At 43.3% G+C, this 23822-nt stretch overlaps 1 protein-coding gene across 1 annotated transcript in view; it reads right to left on the bottom strand.

Moving 5' to 3' along the window:
- The window catches only part of Hydin (HYDIN axonemal central pair apparatus protein), a 350853-nt gene extending 332630 nt beyond the window's left edge, over positions 1-18223 (bottom strand). The window contains 1 exon segment of the mRNA XM_036188859.1: positions 18147-18223. The gene's annotated coding sequence lies outside the window, so the exon portion shown is untranslated.
- Between the last annotated feature and the right edge of the window lie 5599 nt (positions 18224-23822).

Below are 23822 nucleotides of genomic sequence, written 5' to 3'. Positions count from 1 at the left end.
TGTCAAGTTGACAAAAAGTCAACCAGGACACTACCTAAAAAAGACCTGGACAACAAGGACACTGACAGACATGCTACCACAGCAGGGGAACCTCAGGGGTCCTCACCCCTAGACAGGGAGCTATGGGCAAATAAGGGCTGATGAGGGAGGGGGAATCAATCTTCCCCAGGAACGGGCCCTCTAACTGGTTAGCCAGTACCAGAGGTCAGCCCCGAAAACAGAGAGACACAAGCAGTACTAAGCAGGCCCAGCAGTTTGCATTTATATATCCCTATCTATCTATCTATCTATCTATCTATCTATCTATCTATCTATCTATCATTATTTAAAAGGGGGCCATGAGCTTGAGAGAGAGTGAAGGAGGGGATATGAAAGTGATTAGAAGGAAGAGGAGAGAGGAAATTATCATAATTATATCTTAATTTTTAAAAGTTGCAAGAGCTGGAGAGATAGTCCAGTGGTTAGAATCAGGTATTTCTCTTGCAGAAGATGAAAGTTCATCACACTGGAGGGTGGGGGGCTCAAAACCATCTGTAACTCCAGCTCTAGGGGACCTAATGCTCCCTGCTGGTCTCTGTTGGTATCTACACACATACATAAATAAAAATAAAATTTAAAAACTGCAAAATAAAAAAAAAAAAAACCACCTAAACTGGCATTGAAGCCAACTTGAAATAGAAGGGATGTTCTCTCAGCCAAAATGGGGTATCCCAAATATATGCCAGTGTATAGATTTATAATGAAACTAAGCTCATAAGTATGTGTTATGAGAGACATTTCATAGAAGCAACATAGTAAATGAGGAAAAATGCCATTCTATATAGAAACATTCTAATTGAGAATGCCTTGGCACAGACTGTATCTAAAAGCATCACAATGCACTCTGCTGGACTGATGTAAGCTTCTATGTTAAAATCATTAGATGAAATTATGAAGGAAATATTTCAATCAATTACCATCAGGCTAGCAACACTTTAACCCTATAGTCAATCTTAATTTCATTAACAATATGTGAGCAGTTAGGAAGAAAACACTTCAGATTATTCTTCTGAAAAAAAAAATGGCCAACTTGAAACTTGAAAGCACCTTTAGATCCCAGCTTACAGAAAACACAGAGAAGTGTTGGGTTGTCCTCACATCAAAGGCAAAAACCAGTGAAAATTTGGTTATGGAAACTCAATAGGACAATTAATAGACTCCTACAACTTAAAACTAAACTGAAAAAGAGCATACTTCAATGAAGAGCCAGTAGCTATTAGGACCATTCATTTGACAAATGGATCATATTTTGTACAGAGCTTTGCAGAGACTCAGCCGCTGAAGTGTGAGTCAAAGCCTGAGATGCAGTCATACCAAGGAATGACTGAACATTTTAGGGGTGTGTGTGTGTGAGAGAGAGAGACAGAGAGAGAGGGAGAGAGAGAGGGAGAGAGAGAGGGAGAGAGAGAGAGAGAGAGAGAGAGAGAGAGAGAGAGAGAGAGAGAGGGAGAGAGAGAGAGGGAGGGAGAAGGTAGAAGGCCATGTCAGTGGTGTTTTCTCAGTTACTCTCCAAAAAAAACCAAGGTTTTCGGTTCCTGCTGTACACCACGCGTGTAGCTCCTGGTAGGAAGAGTTCTGAAGTGGAAAAGCACACAGGAACAGTTTAGAAGGTGACCTGGAAGGAGACCTCACTAGGGAAAGAGGGTGTCTTCAACAGAAGCACTGCCACAAAGAAAGACAGCTTTATGGCTTTTGATTTGGAATTACTGTTTAAATCACATCTTATCAAAGACTCTACATAAAAGATGAGAAATCAAGCTCCCTCAAACAGGTGTTTGCAACATACAATCACACAGCCTCAGGTCTAGAATGCTTATAGAGCTCCTAAAAAATAGCATCTTAAAAGTACACCCAAGAGGGAAAAAACAAGGAAAAGGCCAATCTGAATGGCCAATGAATACATAAAAAAAAGGTCAACTTTATCCATCACCAAGAAAACACCACTAAAATTAAAGTATGTCATTACATATCTACTAGGTCACCAAAATATGAGTCTGATGATTTTAAAACTTAATCAGAAAACTGCAATTAAAATCACAAGGTAGTATGTATGTATCTGCAAGATGGGCAAAATTTGAGTCTGATAATTGTGAATACTGTCCCTTTGTGTGGCAGAGAAAAATACAAAATACTTGATGATAGTGCTGTACCAGAAAAGAACCACATCCAAAACTAGCTTTTCATTACCTAATAAGCTTAAGGATACCTATGCCTGAAATATGACCCAGGAATTTTGCCCTGGTCAATAGTCTTGAGAAATGTCCATGCTATAGACACTGAACAAATCTTCCCATAGCAGCATTCTTTTTGATAGTGATGTACTAGAAACAACTTGTACCTTCATGACAATACACAGAACACGGTGTTGTGCTCCTGTGACACATTCATCAACAGAGATGATACAGCTCACCAACAAATGCAGGAATTTTACACGAAGTTGAGAAAGAAAAGAATCAACCAAAAATATATATACACATGGTGATTCAGTTTACATAATCCTCAAATGGAGAGAAAATGGAATCCCGTTTTCAGGAATACCTACAAAAGAGTAAAACTATAAAAGCAGTCAACAATAACAATCATATGAGTCAGGAGAGCAATGATCTCTGAGGTGAGGGAAGGAGAGAGGACCATTTCTGGAATATCAGGTTGGAGAGACAGTTGTGACAGTGGTGGCTGTGGTCGTTTGAATGAGAACACCCATGGGCTCATATGTTTGAATATTTGTTCCCTAGTTGGTGGATGGATCTGTTTGGGAAGGATTAGAAGGTGTGGCCTTGATGGAGGAAGTGTGTTGTGGGGGGCAGGCTTTGAGGTTTTTAAGACTTGTTGATTTCCAGTTAGCTCTCTCTGCCTTTGCTGGTGAGATGTGAGCTCTCAGCTGCTCCTCCAGCTGGCTGCCACCACGGCTTCACTCTGTCATTGTGGACTCTAACCACCAATTAAACACTTTCTTTTCTTTTCTTTTTTTTTTTTTTTTTAAGATTTATTTATTTATTATATATACAGTGTTCTGCCTACATGCATGCTTGCAAGCCAGAAGAGGGCACCAGATCTCATTACAGATGGTTGTGAGCCACCACGTGGTTGCTGGGAATTGAACTCAGGACCTCTGGAAGAACAGCCAGTGCTCTTAACCGCTGAGCCATCTCTCCAGCCCTTAAACACTTTCTTTTCTAAGTTGCTTCAGTCATGCTGTTTTATCACAGCAATAAAAAAAGTAACAACGTAGTGGTCAAGAGCACTTGCTGCTTTCCAGAGGCCCTGGGTCTGGTTCCTGTAACCCACAGCAGGCAGCTCACAACCACCTGCCACTCCAGCTCTGGGGGAAACAATGCCTCCATGGGCACTGCATCACATGGTACACATAAAACAACTAAACTGTATATATATATGATTCTCAAGTTATACATATACATGTATGTCTACATACATGACTCTGTATATGTATGTATCATTGTATGCTTCATATGCTTACATGGATGCTGTATTTCACACCTGAAATTCCAAAGAGAATTCATTTTAAAAATTAAATCTTTCTCAAAAATTAGAATACATTCTTAAAATTATGTAACTTAACTTGTCCAAGGTGGCCTTACTTCAAGAGTCCCTATTCCTACCTCAGATGTTGATTCATTAGGGCTATAGTAGGTACCTGGTATTCAAATAGGTGTGCTGGTTTAGGAAGGACTGGAGTCCAGACTCCATGAGCAGATAAGTGTTTTCCCAAAGAGCACACTGAGACAGAACTGCACCAAATTAAAGCTGCCCCATACCCAGGCCAGGGCAAAAGCTTACAGATTAAATGAGGCAGTGGGTACCATTGACAGGTTCCTGGAGGTCTCCTCTTAAATGATACTTGATATCCATGTATTAGTGCTGACTGTTAATTTGATCTGTGTTAAACCTGAGAATTCTCCTCTCCAGTTTTCTGCTGTTAACCCCTCAATCCCTCTACTAAGTTCTAAGAATAACATACAACAGTTCCTGGAAATGATATGGAACTGGAAGGGACACACAAACTGCCCCCTTTTTAAGTCTGTGACATTCCAGGTTGTCATCAAACCTGTAGTTCAAAACTACATGAACCAACCCACCGATGTACCACTCTCCAAAGTGAGATTCCATAATATGTAAACAGAGCAGGGATCTCATTTGTTCGTGACTGATAACTACCCTACTGTTGTGTATTAATCGCCCTACCCAAACAGAAATCCCACTACCCACATTTGAATTTCACCTCAGATCAAAACAAAACAAAGCCGAGAATGGTGACCTCTGGAGGTCCTGGTTACATTTAAAGATTCACTGTTAAAGGTCAATGTCCTTTGCTGCAAATACAGTTCCTACACAGATGAGAAGCTGAACCTGCCCCATGGCGCTGAGCATAATTAGCCAGCTGCACCCTCATAATAAAGTGCAGATGGTTAATTGCACCAGCAAATGACTGCTTACTTGTGGGCACAAAAGCCTGTACCTAAAAGCATCGATAGTATACTTGGGCGTATTAATGCTCAGGCTAACAAAACACATTTCCAAAATTTCATCTGTGACTAGACCTTGGCAGGTTGCAACTGCACAGCTTTGTGGTTCACACTGCTAAGGTCAAATTCAAGGGAGGGACCAATGGCCACAGAGCAGCAGCTCAACTGCTGAATCTTTTCTGAAAAATCCCCTGATTTATTGTGATAGTACTCAGTAAATAAGGTGAGGAATTAATCATATGCTCCTGAGCTGTAATGTTATCACTGAAGAAGACTCAGTCAACTGAGTTAATCTGTCAAGGACTAAAATCTCTAAAATAGTGGGTCAAAACCAAACGAAAACCAACTTTCTTCATTTTAAAATAATTTGTGCCAGGCATTTGTTATAATAATGAAAAAGTGACACACCATGAAATGAACGCTTTCTATCTATCTGTCCATCTGTCCATCTATCCATCTATCTACTATCTATCTAAGCAAAAACACATCCATATTAATTTTCTGAGTAAGAAAAATGGGATGGCTTTTCCCATACCCCTGAGAACTTTGGTGTACTAGCCGAGGTCCTAGAGTTTAGCTGTCATAGATACATTCCCCAATGGTTTAAAGACATTCTTCCAAAGATCCCATTTTAAAATATATCTATTAATTCATGCATGGCAGGAATAAGATTTGAGGAGAAAGCAGAAGAGGGGTAACCCATGTTTATTTGGAAGCCCTCTGCCAGCTGCAAAGCTCTAGGCTTTGTAAGGGGTCAAGATGTCAGGCTTGGGGCAGGACACTAATCTTGTGCCTATGAAGACTCTTCTCAAGAAGCTCTGGGTGATTTGATTCTATTCAGTGTAATTGTATGTTAGGAGGAAGAAGAAGCGGCTTGCATTGGTTTTAATTATCAAGGACACACTGGCTTTTTCAGAACCATCTGTCTAATTGTGATTACAAACAGCAACATAAAAACACAAGTGATTACCACTACCAAGTTCCCTGCCACCAACAGTTTTAACATAACGAGCCGCATTGTGGAAGAGTGTGGCGCCCCTTCCCTCTCTACAATGTTTCATGGTTAGCAACTGACAGCCTACGATTTATTACAGAACCTCACTCTGAAAGAGCTCAAATTATTAATTAGTGTTCTTCGATTACATCCTCTGGTTATTCCTCTTTATTAAAGCTGAATTCCCTGAGAGTAAAGGGGATTATATAAGAAATGAAGCAGGCAGAGTTCTTTCTTTCCACTTCCCACCAAATCTTGGCGGCTTCCCATGATACATATCACCTATAATTAACTACCAGGCACATTCCATAGTGTTGTGAGACTCGTCTTTGGCATCCATGAACTTCAATTTCTGCGTTCCTGGTATTGGTTGTCACGCTTGGCATGCTGTCATTTTAAAAGTGTGAGTGTTGGGAATTGTTCTCAGGCATGAATAAGAACAGCTTAACTTTGAAATTTATTTTAGACATTCTTCTGTGCCACTGCTGCAAATCTGGGTTATTTGTTTATTATTGTTGTTTTTGTTGTTGTTATTGTTGTTATTATTATTTATGAGCAGCAGCAACGTCATGGCACCGAACATGGAATCAGGCAAAGATGTTCAACTTTGGCTTAGGATGCCAGATTAAGTAAATAAAACCAAGATGCAGACACAGTCAGATCACAACTCTGTCTTCCACCCAGGACATTTTAGATAGCTTATTAAAACCATTTTCAAAGAAAAATATTGGGGTTTATGAACTGCCAGTGAAGTTGTGAGATATGATTTTATGTTATGTTTTTATTCTTCTCCCATATATTACGTCCTGACTGAAGTTTCCCTTCCCTCCTCCCCTCTGAGTCATCTTCTCCCACCCCACCCCCGCACCCCCGAGATTTCTTCAGCCTTTTTACACATTGTTTTTCCCTACACTCAACACAGTGGACCTTTTGGTAATTGATTTAAAATGAAGACCACCATGTTAACAATATCATGCACTTCCCCACAAGCTTTTTAATCAAGAACAAAACACTTTAAAGTCCACTTTCCTTCCCCATATGAGCCTTGAAAAAAAAAAAAAGAAAGAAAGAAAATCAAAGGACTGAAGGCACTCACATCCTCAAAGAAATGAAAAGGCCGTGTGGTTTTGAAATTAACCTGGCGGCATTCTGTACTAGATCAATTCCTCACTTTTCCTCCTCTACGACAGCCGAGACCCTTCCAGCCATGCGCCTACAATTCATTTCTGCCTCCTTTCAAGCCCCATCCCTATGAACAGTCAAATGCTAAGTGCTTCTGCAGTATTAATGAGGAAGCAGATCTTAGCCTCATTTGAGAGGAAGAGTTTGCTCCTCGGAAAGGGCTGCCTATCATTTCTTCCCTTTTAATGATGGTGACGTGGTTAATGGGGTGGATTGTGGTCCACTGCATTCAAAAATAGGTGAAGCTGTGACCTTTAATTTCTGTGGGCCAAGTCCCAGTGGGAATCTGATGAAGAAGGCTACAGACACTAATCCCCTTAATGATGCTTGTGGAGCTAGAATCCACAGACCCAGAGTAAAGGATGTCTAAGCAACCCCAAATGTGGACCAATTAAAACATCCCTTCAAAAGCTAACCAGCTGTGGGGGTTGCCTTCAAGCTTGAGTTGTCATATTCTGAATGCTTGGAGAAACAGTCAAAACTGCACTATGTGTCCATGACTCAACACACTGTTCAGTGACAGACAGTTACTGCTTCCCGTTGACGATCGCATGGACCAGGCTCACACAGCCAGAGATACTGTTGTAATTTCCCCCCAAAACCAGCTTTACATCAGCTGTTAAAACCATGCTGGGCGGTGGTGGTACACACCTTTAATACCAGCACTCGGGAGGCAGAGGCAGGTGGATCTCTGTGAGTTTGAGGCCAGCCTGGTCTACAGAGTGAGTTCCAAGACAGGCGCCAAAACTACACAGAGAAACTCTGTCTCGAAAAACCCAAAAAAGAAAGAAAGAAAAAAAAAAAAAAAAGACACTGAACCCCTTACAAGTACTATTGCTTGAAGAGCTATACAGACATGCTTTTATGTTCACAACATGAAATGTAGCAGAGAAGGAAGTACACCCATTTACACAAACAGCAAACAGCTCTGTCTGAATGCATATGATCTTCAGTTGGCATTTGCAAAAACTTTAATTTTTCCGGTTTTGTCAACCATGAAAATGCTCAACACATCTAAATGTGAGATTGACTCTAATGCTCGGTATAGTGGCATATGTTTTTAATCCCAGTACTGAGGAAGCAGAGGCACATGAATCTCTGGGAGTTTGAGGCCAGCCTGCTCTATATGGTAAGTTCCAGGCCTACCCTGTCTCAAAACCAGAACAAATAAACAAATAAAAGTAACTCACTCAGATATTCTCCATAAATAATACAGTACACAAATTAATAAATGTGGTTACTTCGGGGATTGGGCTTGAGAACTGGAGAGGAAGAGGAAGTCTTTGGTGTTTGTGTGTCTGCAGCACTTTTCACGACCCCCGTAAGCTACAGTGCTAAAACACAAGAGTAACTCAGTAAAGAGTCGACGAGTATGCACAGTGTGCACGTGTGTAAACAGGGCACATACTTCTTTTAAAACTTAAATCAGTGGAGGCTGGACAGTTGGCTCAGTGGTTAAGAGCACCGGTTGCTCTTCCTGAGGACCTGGGTTCAATTCCCAGCAACCACATTACAGCTTCCAAATACATGTAACTCCAGTTCCAAGAATCCAGCACCCTCCCTGGGCCTCTTTGAGCATCAGACATGCGTGTAGTACATGAACATAAGTGCAGAAAAACACCCACTCACACACACACACAAAATAAATTTTTAAAAAATAAAATGTTGCTGGGAGGTGGTGGCACATGCCTTTAATCCCAGCACTTGGGAAGCAGAAGCAGGCAGATTTCCGTGAGTTGGAGGCCAGCCTGGTTTACAGGGTGAGTTCAGGACATCCAGGACTGTTACACAGAGAAACCCCATCTTGAAAAACCAATAAAATAAAATAAAATAAATTGTCTCGTTTTGTTTTGTGTTTTGTTTTCTGAGACAGGGTTTCTCTGTGTAGCTTTGGAGCCTGTCCTGTAACTCGCTCTGTAGCCCAGGCTGGCCTCGAACTCACAGAGATTCCCCTGGTTCTGCCTCCTGAGTGCTGGGATTAAAGGCGTGCGCCACCACTGCTTAGTCTACAGCCATACCACTCTGAAGGAAGCTGATCTCATCTGATCTCAGAAAATGTTGTTTTCTAAGATGGCCTAGTTTATTGAAAGAAGCCAGAATCCCCACACTCAGGAGGTGTGGACGAGGAAAACGAACATCAGTTCAAGGCATTCTCAGTACACAGGCAGTTCTAGGTGGTCAGGGCTACTTATATCAAGCAGAAATCAAACAAAACCCTTTTAAACCTCCCCAAAGTATCAGAGCTAAAAAGACCACAAGGAGTTAAACAGGCCAACATGTAACTAAAGCCCTGTGGGTAAGGAGACCTGAGCAGATCCTGCTGTGAGATCATCTGTTAGACAAGGGGACACTGTGGCTCCCCGCTGGGCTGAGGGAAGGTTTTAAGGATAAGTCCCATTCAAAGTGTGCAAGCGTGCAGATGGATAGGAGACTTCACCTCAAAGGTGGAAAAGAAGTAAACCTGCTCTGTCTGACCGTCCACAGCGGAACACAAATGAAGTCTCAGTAGCATGGCCAAGAGAAGAGAGGTCGAAAAGAGAAACAAAATGTGCCTGGGGCACTAGAGTCATCAGCTAGCTCTCTTCTTCATGAGCACTGCAAACTGCACCACCCATGCGCTCCTAAGGTAGCCAGGTATGATTTTTACTTGGTAGGGAGTCCAGGCAGGTCCTTCCTCTGGATGCCAAGTACAGACAAATGCCAATCCTTCTGGAGGTCTGCTCCATTTCAGCCACTAAAGAACTCCCCATAAATACTTTTCCAAGGAGGAAAAGCAGCTGGCAGTTGCCCTGCACAAGCATGCTAAGAGAGTGAAAAACACCCTGAAATGAACCAACAGAAACTCGGCTCGGAAAAGAAATCCAGCAGATTAAAATGATACAAATCATTGTTAGGGTCGGCGTCCAAAACAGAGAGCTTCACTCCGATATCGGGTCACAAAAGAAGCTTTATTAGCACGAGCTCGTGGGCCACCAGTGCGAGAAATAACTGATGACCCCGAGTCTAAGGCTCGCAGGCCTTTTATGAGGTGGTTCTATCAGGGCAGGGGAGCGGGGTCATCCAGAGTGCAGACATCTGGGGGCCAGATGTCTTCTCGGTCTTTCTCAGAATCTGGGTGGGTAAACGAATTCCAAGCTTATCTAGCAAGGGGTTATTTTGTAAGCATTCTTCTCAAGCAATTTATCTTGTAAGCACAACCGCAGGCGGTTATCCTGCAAGCATCCTGTTAGCACAGCATGATGGGCTAACTTTCTGGTGTGGGGCGTGGGGGCAGAGTGCAGTATTTTCCACTGAATCTACAATTAGCAGAGCTAGTGGGTGGGGGGGCTTGTTTCCCTTACAATGGCCTTTCATCATAATCAAAACCGACGGCACCAAACTAAAAGTCAGATTTCTAATCAGAACAAGGATGCATTTGGTATGTATTCAGCAGCAGGGCTTATACGCCTTTCAGTAACTAAACAAAACCCAAACAAACAAAGAAAACCATCCCGAGGGCTGGAGAGGTGAATCAGCAGTTAAGATACTTATTGCTCTTCCAAAGACCAGAGTTCGGTTCCCAGCACCCACATCAGGTGGCTTACAGCCACGTTTAAGTCCAGCTCCAGGGGCTCTGACCCCTCCTCTGGCCTCTGAGGGCACTCACACATTAACGGGGTCTTTATTTGGTTGAACGACTATCTGTATGAATTCCACTCTGACCAGGAGCTTTTGAGCCTGCCTAATCCCTCCGAGTGCGGGGCTCAAAGTCTGTGCCCCCACATCTAGCCTGAGGCCTCCTATTTGTAAGAGAGAGCTGTAGAACCACATGGTACAGAACGGGAATTCCTGAAACGTTCTCCACTCACAAACCCTTTTCGCCAGGGAAACTTTCACATAGGGTTGTGGGTACATAAGCCCACAAGACACTGATAGTCAAAGAAGTTTATTCTACAACAATTCCTTGATGTACATATAGTTTTACCATGTATTAAAGATGAAAGCAAATGTGCATGGTAGTGAGATGCTTTTTAAACGTCCATACAGAGAAAACACGGCTGATGTTTGACAGGCAGGAGAGAGCCTCTGAGGTACTGTTCAGGGGTGATTGACAGTTTCATTTTATAGTAGCCAATGCTAAGAAAGACTGCATAAATACATAGTGCAAAGCAGATTTAGGGCTATTCCAGAAATTGTTGGAAATTCTGCCTAAATCTCAAGCTGAAATTCAGTTATTAAATAAAGCACAGAGGTCTGTGCTGCAGTGGGGGACCCCAGGCCTGTGCTCCAGCTGAACCTCCAGGGTTATCAAAAAAAAAAAGGATTTGAAGTTGGGACAGCAGCATGTTAAGAGGAATATGGGAAAGCCACAGGGGGAGATGGGGTAGATGTGATCATATTCCAGTATATACATGTATGAATGTCTCAAAATAAAAAATTAAATGATAAAAGTAAAGGAATAGTGCCCAAGAGACGTGTGGGTGACCGCGAAGTGGCTTAGCCACACGTCATGAACATCTGGAAAGGAAAAGAAAGGAGACAGTAGTATTTGAAAGTGATGGCTGAGTTCCCCAAGTCAATGTGAGACATCACCCCAAGGACAGGATACTGTCCAAAGAACTGTGAAAAATGCGTGTGATCGAGAAAACAAGAAAGGGGACAAAACCAGGAGGAGATCCGGGAATTCCAGGGAGGTCACAGCGAGTTACACCACAGTAAACTGAAGACCAGAGGGTAATGCAGTGAGCACACTTTCACTACAGGAGTCCTGTGAGTGGACTGCAGCTAGAAGAGAGGGCGGCTGCGAGTGAAGGGCTAAGATACAGGACGGACAAAGAGCGTGGAAGACGCTGAGTGTGAAAGCAGGTCTAGGGCTGGAGAGACGGCTCAGTCTAGGAAGGAGAGACGGCTCAGTCTAGGGCAGGAGAGACGGCTCAGTCTAGGAAGGAGAGACGGCTCAGTCTAGGGCTGGAGAGACGGCTCAGTCTAGGGCAGGAGAGACGGCTCAGTCTAGGGCAGGAGAGACGGTTCAGTCTAGGAAGGAGAGACGGCTCAGTCTAGGGCAGGAGAGACGGTTCAGTCTAGGAAGGAGAGACGGCTCAGTCTAGGGCAGGAGAGACGGTTCAGTCTAGGAAGGAGAGACGGCTCAGTCTAGGGCAGAAGAGACGGCTCAGTCTAGGGCAGGAGAGACGGTTCAGTCTAGGAAGGAGAGACGGCTCAGTCTAGGGCTGGAGAGACGGCTAAGTCTAGGGCTGGAGAGACGGCTAAGTCTAGGGCAGGAGAGACGGTTCAGTCTAGGGCAGGAGAGACGGTTCAGTCTAGGAAGGAGAGACGGCTCAGTCTAGGGCAGGAGAGACGGTTCAGTCTAGGGCAGGAGAGACGGCTCAGTCTAGGGCAGGAGAGACGGCTCAGTCTAGGGCAGGAGAGACGGCTCAGTCTAGGGCTGGAGAGACGGCTCAGTCTAGGAAGGAGAGACGGCTCAGTCTAGGAAGGAGAGACGGCTCAGTCTAGGAAGGAGAGGCGGCTCAGTCTAGGGCTGGAGAGACGGCTCAGTGGCTAAGAGCACTGGCTGCTCGTCCAGAGGACCTGGGTCTATAGCAACATTGAATGTAAAGATGTCTCATGGGTGATTTTTTTGTTTTTTGAGACAGGGTTTCTCTGTGTAGCCATGGCTGTCCTGGAACTCGCTCTGTAGCCCAGGCTGGCCTCGAACTCACAGAGATGTGCCTGCCTGTGCCTGCCTCTGCCTCCCGAGTGCTGGGATTAAGGTGTGTACTACCACCTGGGCTTTCTGTTTTGTTTTGTTGTTCTTGGTGTTAGTTTTTGAGGGAGGTTCTCATGATAATTTTAAAAGTTATGAAATATGGCCACCCACTTGAAATATTATTTGAGATATGGTGATTTTAAATTCATGAACTATGTCCATCCATTTGGGGACACTTGCTTTATGACAGTAACAACTCTGAATATCACTAGAGGCTGCAGACAATGTAGGAACTGAGCATCTGAGTACCCAATACAACGGAACAAAATTTTCCTGCTATTCTACACCATTATGTAAATACTTCTAAAAAATTTAATCTATCCCCAAATCTACTAAAACTAATATTATGAGTTAACATAACAATGTTTCAAGAACAAAGTTGATAACCAGCAATGAAAAACAGAAACTAAACATTGTAAATTATCATGAAGGGCAAGGGAAATGACTTAATGGGAAAAGGAGCTTGCCACCAAGTCTGATGACCTGAGTTCGATCCCCAGGCCCCACATGGTTGAAGGAGAGAACTGACTTCTGCACACACACACACACACACACACACACACACACACACACACGAGAGAGAGAGAGAGAGAGAGAGAGAGAGAGAGAGAAAATAAATGAAAATGTAACCAAAAGTTAAAAACAATATCATAAATATACAGCTAATAAAATGTGCATTAAAGTTTAAAACTACAAAATACCATTGAGTGAGCTAAAGAGGTCCTACATAAACAGAGATCCACTTTGTTGGAAGATTGAGTATTGCCAAGATGTTAGCCCTTCCTGATCTATTCGAGACAGCATCCACAACTGAGCTGTGGAAACTTCCAGGGGGCAGTATTAAAGAGCTTCTCCATGCTTAGTCACAGCCTCTGTCTAGGTAGAACAAAAGAATCCTTCCAGCTGTTTGGTAACAGGTTGGCCAATCAAAGTCCCATTGGGAGTTTTAACAAACATCAACAGTATAATCCAAAATTTTGTATGAAAATATAAAGGAGCCAGAAAAGCCAGATCAATTCTGAAAAAGAACTCAAGCTACCTGATTCCAAAAGTCACTGTAAAATTACAAATACATGCAACTCTATAAAAATATATAGTCTAGACAAATTTGGAACCAAAATTCTACTTATATATAACAATATATAAAATTATATCCTTACAGTTCAATTAAAAAAGAACTAAGTAAGGAGATAAAATATGGGCCAATTATATGAACCAAAGAAGGTTGGTGATAATGTTGTTTAATGTTATGAATCTATTAAAATGCAAATTCAAACCAGAATAGGAGAATGGATGTGATGGATCAGCCAGGTAAGCTATGCAAGCCAGACAATACAAGCTCAATGCCCAGAAGCCATAGTGGAAGGAGAGGAGCCATTCCTGAAAGCTCTTGTCTGATCCCCACCACACATGCTGTGATGTGCATGCATTTCACACCTACAAGAATAGCTAAGACTAACAAAATGATCATGACTGGCAAGGCTCAAACACTACATTGGAGGAAATGCAAAATGGTACACTCACTTTAAGAACAATGTGGTGAGAAATCTTGTAAAATTAACAAGATTTACAGTTTAACCAAGGAACCCTCCTGTTGTGGAATAATCTTTTTGTACACTGTGAAGATGTGTCACTTGGACTGGTTTAATAAAAAGCTGAATGGCCAATAGATAGGCAGGATTTTCAGGGCAGAGAGGACACTGGGAAGAAGAAGGGAGATGTCAGGAGACACAGCCTAGGTATTGCAAAGTAAAGGTAACCAAGCCACATAAAAGAATGTAGATTAAAAGTTATGGGTTAATTTAAGTTATAAGAGCTAGTTAGAAACAAGCCTAAGCTATCAGCTGAGCTTTCATAATTAATAATAAGTCCCCATGTCACTTTTTGCGAGCTGGCAGCCCAAAGAAAAGTTCACCTACACCCTCTAGTTATTTACCAAAACATTAGTAATATACAATAACACAAAGACCCATAGATGACTGTAGCAGACTTATTTACTCATAGTAACCAATAAGTGGAGCAACTCAAATGTTCATCATCTAGTGGTATATCCAATTCAATGGAATAGTACTCAGCAATAAAAAGGAATGGACTACTGTTACATACAACAATGTGGGTAAATCCCAGATACAACATACTAAATAAAACAAGCCAGATAAAAGGTTTTACAATTTTATGATTCCACGTATTTGGAGAGTATGGAATCAGAAGTCAGATCATTGTCACAGGCTGGAGGTGGGGAAAGAGGGCCTATTAGAACCAGACACAAGTGAACTGTTTGAGCTACTAGAATAATTCCATATACTTACTGTGGTAGGCTGTGGTATCACATGACTTTATATTTTTAAAGTCGGCTTGTGGAATTTTACAGACAAATGGGAGATATTTTATAGTACAAAGTACATGTTAATAAATCTGACTTTTAATATAGTACAACATAATTACTAGTGTGCTATGGACCCACAAAGAACACTTATCATTTATTTGTTATTTAGGTTAAATACAATTTCATGAAAAAAATAGCTAAGAACACTGTCCTAGCTTGGTGCTGGTTGTTTTCTAGTCTTTGCTCTTTGGAGGCCCGCCACCCAGCTCCTAAATAAACACCCAGAAACTTATTCTTACTTACGAACGCCTGGCCTGAGCTTGGCTTATTTTTAGCCAACTTTTCTTAAATTATCCAGCCTACCTTTTGCCTCTGGGCTTTTCCTTTCTCTATTTCTGTGTATCTTTCCTTTCCTTCTTATTCTGTGTCTGGCTGTTGTAGCTGAGTGGCTGGCCCCCCACGTCCTCCTCTCCTCCTCTTCTCTCTCTTCCTACTCTTCTTCTCTTCCTTATTTATCCTCTCTGCCCACCAGCCCCACCTCCTGTCTAGCTATTGGCTATTCAGTGCGCTCGCACGCTCTCTCTCTCTCTCTCTCTCTCTCTCTCTCTCTCTCTCTCCATATATATATCATACATACATACATATATATATATATATATATATATATATATATCAAAGGGTTTATTCAACCTACAGGTTACAGTCCATCATCAAGGAATGCAAGGCAAGAACTGAAAGCAGGCACTATGGAGAAATGCAACTCACTGCTTGCTGGCTTGCTCAACTAGCTTTCTTTCTGTTTTTTGTTTTGCTTTTTGTTTGTGTTTTTCAAAACAGGGTTTCTCTGTGTAGTCCTGGCTGTCCTGGAACTTGCTCTGTAGACCATATTGTCCTTGAACTCAGAGATTCACCTGCCTCGGCCTCCTGAGTGCTGGGATTAAAGGCATGCACCATCACTGCCCAGTTCAACTAGTTTTCTTTACAGCCCAGGCCTGTGTCTATTAGGGATGGCACCACCCACAGTGGGCTGGGCCCTTCCACATTGATTAGCAATTAAGAAAATGCCCAACAGGCCAGTCTGATCAAGAAAATTCTTCAGTTGAGATTCCCTCTTCCCAGATAAATAAAGGCTTGTGTCAAATTGACAGCTGAATCTAACTATGATCAACATACTGGGAGGGAATATTAATTTTATCTCAATGAAACATACAATGTATTAATATTCTGAGTGTGTCCGGTACCCCCGATGCTCTAGTTTCTTTTCTGGTGCTTTGACAAATGCCATGACCAAAAGTGGAAGAAAGTTCTATTTCAGTTTATAGGTTACAGTCCATCATTGAGAGAAGTCAGATGGATATCTATTTGTGAAATTATTAAGGCTACTCCACATAGTTAAAAGGAAGGTTTATTTTGTGGGTTAACTTACAGGTGAAGGGATAGGTAACAAGGTCTGGGGAAGGTGTAGCGCAGTCCGCAGTGTTCTCTGGAAAACTCTGCTCGGTCTGTCTTCAGAGTCCAGGGTCCAGGAACCAAGAGAGCTGGCCCATCCGGATCTCAGGTCTTCAAGGTCCTCTCTCGGCTCTGCCTTGTATGCATTGTGTAGGTGTGACAGTTACTGAAGCCTCAACGGGGGTTGGAACTTCCAGATCAAAGCTGGAATGGCTACCCACTACAGATACCTGAAGCAGAATCCATAGAAGAACACTGCTGGATGGCTCACTAGCAGGCTTATGCCTAGCCAGCTTTCTTATGCAGCCCAGGGCTACCTGCTAAGCAATGGTATGGCCCACAGTGGGCTGTGCTATTCTACATCAGTTAATCAAGATGATTCCCCACAGCCAGGCTCACAAGCCAATCATGAGACTAGGCTGTGGGGTTGACAAAGCTAAATAGGAGATCTAGAAATCAATAGAAAAAGGACATCTACAGTCTAAAAAACAGCTGATTCCCATTAAAGCAGCTGTCAACAATGATCAGTCACAAACTACTCGATCTGACTTGTCATCTAGGGCAATAAAAACAAAGTGACCACCATTATTTTCCCACCAGAAAGAAAGACTCAAGTTTTAAAGAATGATCCTTCCAAGTATGCATCAGTATTCAGGGCAAGCCACACAAATGGAGATGGTGAAGATCACTATGCTCACACTTAGATCTATCTATCAGAAAACAAACAAAGGTAACTTTTTAAATAGTTGGATGGTTTCCTTTGCAGGTCTTTTAACAGGTGGGCCTGTGCTCGTGACCATGGTGCAGGGACAGTCATGTGGACTGTAGAAATCACAGAGGTCTGAGTGCATGGCAGTAAGAATGGACCCCCCTCCAAGCAAAGGGTGAACCCCATTCAGACAATGATGATGCCCTCAATGCTCTCCAGGAAGAAAACTGGTGTGACCTGGGGAACCCCAAAATGCAAAAGAACAATGACACAGTGGGTGGGCCCACATACCCTCCACTGATTTGTAATGACAAAATGGAAACTGTCTAATACATTTTATAAAATTTCCTTAAGAAGTCCCACATTTAAAGCTTTTTGTTGGCTTCACGGCTGACTGGGTTGCTCTTGAGTTATCCTGCATGAGTTTGTCCTTTTTTTTTTAAAACTTTTTTCAACTATGACCTTAACTAAGGTCTGATTTCTAACACAGTAACCCTTGAATGCACTGTTTACGCCTATTTAAAATGGAAATATTGTTTTACAATCTTCCTGAAAAAGCACGTTTGTACTAGACATGAAGTGGGGTTTCAGCTGTTTTAAGTGAAGGTAAGAAAAACTAAAAACGATCTTCTAGTTAGCACACAGGTGGTTGTAAAAAGAAACAACCCCAACTGAGGCGGTAATCAAGAAACTCAAACACACACCGAGTCCAGGGCTCTGAGGGCAGCGCAGACCTAAAGACCAATCCCTAGTCCCAACCAGGGGGCACTTTCTGAGCAGAACTGCGAACAGGAAACCTTGCCGTCTTGTCACAGGACCGCACAAGTAAAGCACGCTTAAGTATTTTCCTTTTTTTTTTCTTCCTTTTTTTTTCTCCTTCTTTTCTTTTTCTCTTTTCTTTCTTAATTGACCATCTTCGGGGTCATTTTGAGAAGCGGGGCAGGAACAGCGAAAGGAGTGACAGGGACCTGCTCCCTATTTCCCTAGGGAGAAAAGGCTGAAAGTGATTGGCCCAAGGCTGAAGTTAGAAGCGAGGTTACCCCCTTTCCGGTGCTTCAAGGCGGGAATCAAGAACAGACATCCAAGAACTAAAGTTACCAGGTGAACACTGGCGCCAAGGACCGGCGGGATCATCAGTCCCCATAATTCCACTTTCACCCCAAGACCATTGAGAGATCCAGTGACCTCTGTGCACCCGGGACCCCACGTCAATTCCTCACCCCGCTTCCTTCGGAGACTGGGCTTAGTCTCACAGTCGATGCATCTTTTATAGCCCGCTTTTGCTGGCGCCGCCGCCGCCGGGTCCATCTTGTTGCCGTCTGTTGCCACAGCAACCGCAGAGTGGCTCACACTCTAGCAAGAGAAGCGATGATTGGAGAAGGCGGGCGTCCCTAGCAACCGCCAGGTACGGAAGTCATACATTTCCTTTAGTTTCACTCCCATCCCAACGCCATTAGTCACACCTTTCCTGGCTTTTCAAAGCCACTTCACACATCATCTCCGTGAACACTTGCCTCTTCAAGCTACACTAGATCCCCGTTTCCACAGGCGTGTTCATCCTGTGGTCCTTTGACCTCCTCCAGAGGTCCCTGAATGCCCATTAGTTCGGTGCTGAAGGAGTTGGAAGCCCATAGCATCCCCCAAAGTAACTTCCAGATGGATTAGCCCATCTTCCTTTTCTGAGACAGAAAACAAAGTGGTGTTGTACCCGGAGTTTATTGACATTTATTTAAATTGGACCTTACGACACCTCGCAAAGACTTCAACTAGCGGTCTTCCTTCACTCGTTCAATTTAAAAAAGCCTATCTAATGATCGATGATTATTGGCTATATATTAGTCATCAGGGGAATAGCCTAGGCACGGAAAGATTGCAACTGCCAAGAAAGCTCCACCGAGAGTTTACTTCTGGAATACACAAGGTCACGGGCAGTGTTGTGCGTAACGTGGTCAAACCTTGGAGAGTAGTGAGCGTGCTGATCGCTGGTCAGGGTGATCAGGGGTGGCCCCTTTTTAGGAGACAGCACAGGAGCTGAAGCATGGGAAGATAAACGTGATGGAAAGGTCAATGAGAAAGCAAGATGCAAGAGAAACAGGACATTCGGGGCAGACTTGGGTGTGAGTCAGTCTAGAAAAGGAGAGGTCAGTAAGGCTCCAACAGAGAGGTAGGAAGGACGGTGATAAGAAATAATGAGATGGCTCTTTGCAGAACTGCCCATCCCACCCCACCCCCCACCCCCGGCAAGTATCCGGTGCTCCAGTCCCCTGTCACACCCTATCACTTCACTCTATTTATTCCCTTCGCAGACCTTGTTAGCTTTTTTCCCCCTGTGGGCTCCATCAGCACAGACTGTGTTATTTGTATCCCAGCACCTAAAATTGTAACTGGACCAAGACCAACACTAAATAAACAATTGTTGGCTGTGTCAAGTTCCACACCACAATACCAGGAATCAGGGGCTGACTGTGGGGGTGTGGGAGAGAACAGGAGAAATACCTCTGCCTCCAGGACTTTGAATTACTCTGTTAGTAAATTAATTGTGTGCAGAACTGGTTTAGACTCTGGGCGCTGTGCAAAGTTGTTGTGCAACCCCCTGATAGTTTCTTTATTCTTTCAATTACATCTCAATTCAAGGTCACGTGTAGAATACCTACTGTCTACCAAGCACTGATAAAAAGCCATCAAGGGGCTGGGGATTTTGTTCAGTGGTAGAGTGCTTGCCTAGCAAGCGCAAGGCCCTGGGTTCGAGCCTCAGCTCAAAAAAAAAAAAAAAAAAAAGGCCATCAAGACAGACATCAGCTCTGCCTGTGAAGCTTATGGTCTCTGGATGGTATGTCCACTACTTTTGTAGCTCAATAGCTCCTGTGGCCCTGAGTTCTTGATATATGTCTGGTCTTAGCTAGAAGGTGGACTAGATGTAAATTTGGGTCATAAAGACTTTGAACAAAAGAAAAAGAATACCTCTTTGCTAATTTAAAAATATTGACAATATTAAAATGACAATGTTTTAGATATACTAGGTTGGATACATTGCTATTAAAATTAACATTACTTGTATTTTCTACTGCTTAATATGGCTCTTTTAGAATGTTAGGCTACACACGTGGCTGGCCTTAATGTGCATTGGACAGCGCCTCTCCACCAGGCGCTTCACGCCAGCTGCATACACAAATGGATTCTTGATACAATGTTACAGTAGTCATTTGGGGCTTGGCACCTGGAATAGCAAACTTCAAATGGAGGAAGTAGACCAATATTTTACAAAGAAAACAAGGCAGACACCTCCCACAAGCTTATTGCGAATACTGAGCATGCACAGGGTCAGGAGGGAGCCACTGGGGAAGGTTCTCTCAGACAGGGTTGAGACCTGACATTCTCGAAACCTCTTGACAAAAGAAGGCTTTGAGGAGACCCTGGGGTAAACTAAACTGCGCTGTCTGCGGGAATGTAAACTGTGTAAGGGGTACGGTAGGCTTGGCTCTGGACCCCGCCCTCAGACTCTGAAGGGCAAGAGAGATGAGCCCAGGAGGCTCCCCCAGCAAAGAAAAGGAGGACTGCTAGGTGGGAACCAACCCTCCCCGCCACCCTCACCCCACCCTCCCACTTCCTCTTTGTGTGAGCATTCTACAGCACAAGACGTGGGCGACTCCAGAAACTGCACCAGGTCCATTGAAGTCCTTTCTAGGAGGGGATCTTAGTGGGACAAGAAGACCTCAGCAAAGGAGAGCTGAATGACACAGCCTCCAAAACCCACACCAATGTTGGGCCTCCAAAGAGCGATTTGGCTCTGAGAGCTGCCTCCTCGTGAATGGCATTAGCGCCCTTATAAGGGGGCGCAGGAAGGAGGTTCTCCCTTCTCCCCTTTTCACTTTCTGCTAGGAGAGGATGCAGTACTCTTCCCCTCCGAATAGTACATCCTGGTAACAGAAACCTGGCTCTCCCAGAACAATGAACCTTCCAGAACCTTGATTGTGGACTCCCCAACTTGAGAACTGTGAAAATAAACACAAATTAATTGTGTGTACAGTTCTGTTGTTGATAAATTCTCTAGTCTGAGGTATTGTTACAGAAGCACAAATATTAAGACATTTTGAAGGTACTGTCGGGTCCCCAGAAGTTGCAAAGCACCAGCCAGACAAGGAGCCTATCTGACCTCATTTCTTAATAGTTTCCTAGTTATGAGGATTATGCTCCCTCAAAGACTCTCAAAAAATGACACATTCCTTAACCACAGAAGTGTCAGACACTCCTTTCCTCCTCCCATGCTCCAATTCAAGGGCCAGAAAACAGTTTTCCAGCTGTTGGCACAGATATGAGACATCAGTGAGCCCAGGGTGGGGGTGGGGTGGGTGGAGATAAACTATGCCCCCTGTGATGGCTATTCTTGTTGTAAACTTAACCAATTAATATCTGGAATTATCTAAAACCCAAGCTGGGATTTTTCCTGATTGAATCATTTGAAGTGGGAAGACCCAACCTAAATTCAGATCTTTTGAGGTGGGAAGATTCATGGGTCACACTTTCTGGTGACATGACATCTCTCCCTCCCTCCCTCTCTCTCTCTCTCTCTCTCTATATATATACACACACACACACACACACACACACACACATATATATGTATATATATACACACATACATACATACACATATATATACATGCCTATATATGTATATATATGTACATATATGTATGTATGTATGTATGTATGTATGTATGTATGTATGTATTTGCCTGCTTTATCTCACTATCTCTGGCAAATCCATTCCTTCACTAGCATTAAAGCCTATTTCTTTAGGATTCCAGCATCTACTGAAGACTGGCTGAGACTTCCAGACTCATGGGCTGATCAACTACTGGATTCTTGGACTTTCCATCAGTAGACAGCCGCTGTTGGACTAGCTGGACCATAGCCTGTAAGTCATTCTAATAAATCCCCTTATACACCAATACACACACATATGTATGTATGTATATATTCTATCAGTTCTGTTCCTCTAATAATACACCTTCCTTTCCCCATCGTACAAGGTCAAAGAGAAGTCACACATTCTTTGTTTGCTTTTTGGTTTTTTTTTTTGGTTTTTTTTTTTTTTTGGTTTTTCAAGACAGGGTTTCTGTATGGCTTTGGAGCCTGTCCTGGACTAGCTCTGTAGACCAGGCTGGCCTCGAACTCACAGAGATCCACCTTCCTCTGCCTCCCAAGTGATGGGATTACAGGTGTGCACCACCACCGCCAGACTGGGTTTTCATTCTTTTAAGAGGGGGTTCTCATGTAGCCCAAGCTGGTCTTGAACTCATTATGTAGCCAAGGATGACCTTGAAACCTGGATTGCTCCACCTCTACTTCTCAATTGCCTGAATTATAGGTATATGCCACCACACCTGGCTCACAGCTTTCAACTAAATAATAATGAGACTGTGTTTTGACACCTAGGAGGGTCCAGAGATGTCTTGGCATCTGACTGTGTTTATCCACAGGAAGGAAAATCATTTGCCTCACAAAGAAACTTCGAAGAGATACTAAAAGCCCAAAGTATAGTTGCTTTAAGAATACAGCCCTTAAGTGTATTAGTTTGACTTAGAGGTTACATAAGAAATAAGAGTGAGGCTTTAACTATGGGCAGAACCATGTTCGTCTTAAGAACACTGTGGATGTGTAATGTTAGAGACTGAAGTGCCTATTCTTCCTCCAGCGAGGAAATGAGTTACATAAAGTCAAAGGACATCTCAGCCTCAGACCGTAGACAATCCCCGGTCCCCAGAGGGATTTCTGGGTCTGCTGGGAGGAGCAGACAGTGGCACTCTGAGGCCCCTGCTCCTGGGGAGGGGGGAGCTCTGCAGCTGATGCAAAGTGACAGAAGTCTGAACTGAGTGATGCTCTTAGCACCAGATAGACTGGCAAGCAACAGGGGAAACAAACACAGGACCACAAAGCCACTCAGATGGAAGAGTCATCCCACCAAAGGCTGACGGTGGAATGAAAAAGGGAGGAAATCTGTGAATAATTTGTATTCACTTGAATCTCCCCAAAGTAAAGAGTATAATTGAAAGGATACAGACTCCTAAGAAATGCCATGCTTGGGTCGGATACAGCACAGGAGCCCAGAATTTTATTACTGCTAAGGTGTTAATATATAATTGAGCCAGTAAGCAGTGTGGTTTACAAGGCTGAGCCATCTTCAGGCTAGAAAGTGTTTAAGTAAGCCATATGCCAGAGGGGTCTCCATCCCACAAAGCCTATCCAAGCCAAAGAGGAATCTGGGTAAGGACTGGGAGGTAAACACCAAGAAAACTATGAGAAGCATCTTAGAGATGAGTATGTACAAAACTCTTACAACATAGCAGTTACTCAGTGTGGGAGCCATGATTGTTCTTACAACCAAGATGGTGTGGATTCCGCCATCTGTTAAGCTCAGAACTTGCTGCTAACTCTCCATGCTGCAGTCCCCAGTTCTGTAAAAGTGGGGCAACCTCTACCAGAGGATCGTTAAAGAAGTGGGAGGTTTGCAACGTCAAACCTGGCCTCCATACTCCTCCATATGTTCTGTTTTGCCTTAACACTCTTGGCTGCAAAATAGAGGAACTCATTCCAGCTAGCAAATGAATTTGCTGGAGAACTTGACTACACTGTAGAATGTAGGGCAGCCACGCCCTGGAGGATGGTACCAAGACCCAGAAAGTCAAACAACCCCATAGGAACCCACCTCTCTGTCTCTCTTGGGGCTCAACCATTTCTTTATTTCTGTTTCTCTCTCTGTATCCACTTCTCTTTCATCCTTTGATTCAGACCCATCTTCCTCTGCTTCTGCACCCAGGTCTTCAAGAGGCATCTAGCCTCCACAAGTCCATCCTCTCTTTGCATCTCTGCCTCTCCTAAGCATGCTATCTCCA

Source organism: Onychomys torridus, chromosome 5 (genome assembly GCF_903995425.1).
Source record: "Onychomys torridus chromosome 5, mOncTor1.1, whole genome shotgun sequence".
Classification (NCBI taxonomy): domain Eukaryota; kingdom Metazoa; phylum Chordata; class Mammalia; order Rodentia; family Cricetidae; genus Onychomys; species Onychomys torridus.
The sequence above is the reverse complement of the archived record's forward strand: the minus strand, read 5'-3'. Positions and strand labels throughout refer to the sequence as shown.